The 2,863-nt window shown below is 35.4% G+C and overlaps 1 pseudogene; it reads left to right on the top strand.

The window, feature by feature from the left end:
- The first annotated feature begins 246 nt into the window (after positions 1 to 246).
- On the top strand, positions 247 to 1,218 carry LOC143655418 (olfactory receptor 4F3/4F16/4F29-like; annotated as a pseudogene).
- Positions 1,219 to 2,863: the final 1,645 nt, after the last annotated feature.

Genomic DNA, 2,863 nt, shown 5'->3' with positions numbered 1-2,863 from the left:
AAAAATTTGAGGCTATGTAGTGAATTGATACCAAAGGTTTAGGCATGAAGAAAAATCTGGCCCTGGTTCTCTGTGGGTCTTTTACTATCTCACTTCTACTTAACTATGAAAAATGGCAAGCCAATCTTTTGTTTTTGACACCCATGTCACTTTGTAGCCATGATCTACCCTTTCAACTCAAAATTTACGTCTTTTTCTCTCTGTGTTTTTCAGGGAACTCCAGAGTTAGATTTGCACTTAGAGTTGATGGATGAAAGAAATTTATCGGTGGTACCTGAGTTTCTGCTTCTGGGATTCACCACTTCTTGGGAGATGCAAATTCTTCTTTTTCTGCTTTTCACAATATTTTATGTAGCAAGTATGCTGGGAAATCTTCTCATTGTGCTCACAATAATCTCAGACCATCACTTACATTCTCCTATGTATTTCTTACTGGTAAATCTGTCTTTCATTGACACAGGTGTTTCCAGCATTGCATCCCCAAAGATGATTTATGACCTTTTCAGAAAATATAAGGTTATCTCCTTGAAAGCTTGCATTACTCAGATGTTTTTTATTCACACTGTTGGGGGTACGGAGATGGTGCAGCTCATAGTCATGGCCTATGACTGATGTATCGCCATCTGTAAGCCCCTCCACTACCTGACCATCATGAGCCTGAGAATGTGCATTTTTCTTTTGGCTGCTGCTTGGACCATTGGCCTCATTCACTCTGTGGCCCAGCTGGCTTTTGTTGTAAATTTACCCTTTTGTGGCCCCAACAAAATGAATAGCTTTTATTGTGATTTTCCTTGGTTCATCAAGCTTGCATGTACAGACAGATATAGACTGGAGTTTCTGGTCACTGCCAACAGTGGCTTCATCTCCACGGGTACCTTCTTCATCCTGATTGTGTCCTACATCTTCATCCTGGTCACAGTTTGTAAACACTCCTCAGGTGGTTCATCCAAGGCCCTCTCCACTCTCTCAGCTCACGTCACTGTGGTGTTCTTTTTCTTTGGTCCTTGCATTATTGATTATGTATGGCCATTCCCTACTTTATCTATTGATAAATTTTTAGCCATCTTTGATGCCCTTATCACCCCCTTTATGAACCCCATTATCTATACATTTAGGAATAAGGAGATGAAGGTGGCAATGAGGAGACTGTTTGGTAAGGTTTTAAGGGTCAGGAAGAGTTCTTTCATGCGCAGCTCAAGAAATTCAGATTCATCTTGACTATTGTAGGTCATTGACTTCTTTCATTAAAATTTTAACAAATCTTTGCAATATTCAATGTTAAATCTCATCAAGAACTCTGTTCTGATCTAGTCAATCCTTAGAACCCTTGCTCTAAGGATCCTGAACATATTAAGGAAGAGTGAATTCAGCCTTGGAGTGTAGCATTCTTCTTGCTTATTATTAAAGATGTCAGTGATGGCTGAAATCTCACATTCTGGGCACATTTTCCATGAAAATATTGGACATTCTTTTCTTTGGCAGCTATAAAAAGTACAGATATGTACTTTTTATATATATGATAAAAGTACATATCTGTAATCTGCATATGTACTTTTATCAGGCCCTCTGAGGGTCTCAGTGTGTATTATACCTAGAGGAATTAAAAGAAAACAAGTTAATTGCCCAGGTAATATTTCAAGATTGACAATTATAACATTTGGATTTGTCCATTCACTTTCAGATATAGTTAGTACTGAGATTTTTAGATTTATTTTATATTAGAAAGTAAAATTTAGGATAAATCATACATAGATAACTCAGGAAATTTTATTATTACTAATTAGTTAAAATGTTTTAAGACCACAAGATGTAAATTCCTACCCTATTCAGTATGTATGATAATCATTTTTTTACCTAAATTATTTTCTAAGTAGTAGTCCTTATTTTTTTTTTTATTTTTGGGTACATGGTCTGTGAATTGAACCTGAGTCTTCTGCATGAAAGGCGACCATTCTACCACTGAACCACCCGTGCACCCTAGTAGTCATTATTTTTACATGGCAAATAGAAGTGCATGAATATTAAAAGATTGTAAATGGATTAAGTATTTTAGAGCTAAAGATGGAGACAGACTTTGTTTATAAACAAATGAATAAAAATATAATAGATGCCTATTTTATATAAAACAGATTGATAACTAAATAAAAAATCAAATGAAATGTAGAAATTATATTCCTTTTTTTTTTGCATGGGCAGGCACCGTGAATCAAACCTGGGTTTCCAGCATGGCAGGCAAGAACTCTGCCTGCTGAGCCACCATGGCCTACCCAGTATTTCTATTTTGTCACATTCTCACCACCACTGTAGTTTCTTTTTTGTTTAGTAGTGGCCATTCCAGTATGTGTGAAATGATATCTCTTGTGGTTTTGACTTGTATTTCCTTAATAGCTAGTGAAGATGAGCATCTTTTCCTGTGCTTTTTAGCCATTTGTATTTCATCTTTGGAAAAATGTCTATTCATATCTCTTGCCCCTCTTAAAATTGGGTTGTTTTTTTATTGCTGAGTTCTAGGATTTATATATATATATATATATATATATATATATATATATATATATATATATATATATATATATATATATATATCCCAGATATCAAACCCTTTTCAGATATGTGGTTTCCAAGTATTTTCCCCCATTGACTCAGTTGCCTTTCCACCCTTTTGACAGAGTTCATTGAAGCACAGAAGTATTCAATTTTGTGGAGGTCCCGTTTATCTTTTTATCCCATTGCTTGTGCTTTGAGACTAAGTTCTAAGAAATCATCACCTATCATTAAACCTTGAAGATACTTCCCTAAGCTTTCTTCTAGGACTTTTATGGTACTGGCTCTTATATTTAGGACTTTGATACATTTTGAGTTC

The sequence above is a fragment of the Tamandua tetradactyla genome, chromosome 14 (assembly GCF_023851605.1).
Source record: "Tamandua tetradactyla isolate mTamTet1 chromosome 14, mTamTet1.pri, whole genome shotgun sequence".
Taxonomy (NCBI): domain Eukaryota; kingdom Metazoa; phylum Chordata; class Mammalia; order Pilosa; family Myrmecophagidae; genus Tamandua; species Tamandua tetradactyla.
Note: the sequence above shows the minus strand (reverse complement) of the source record. Positions and strands in the feature narration are given on the sequence as shown.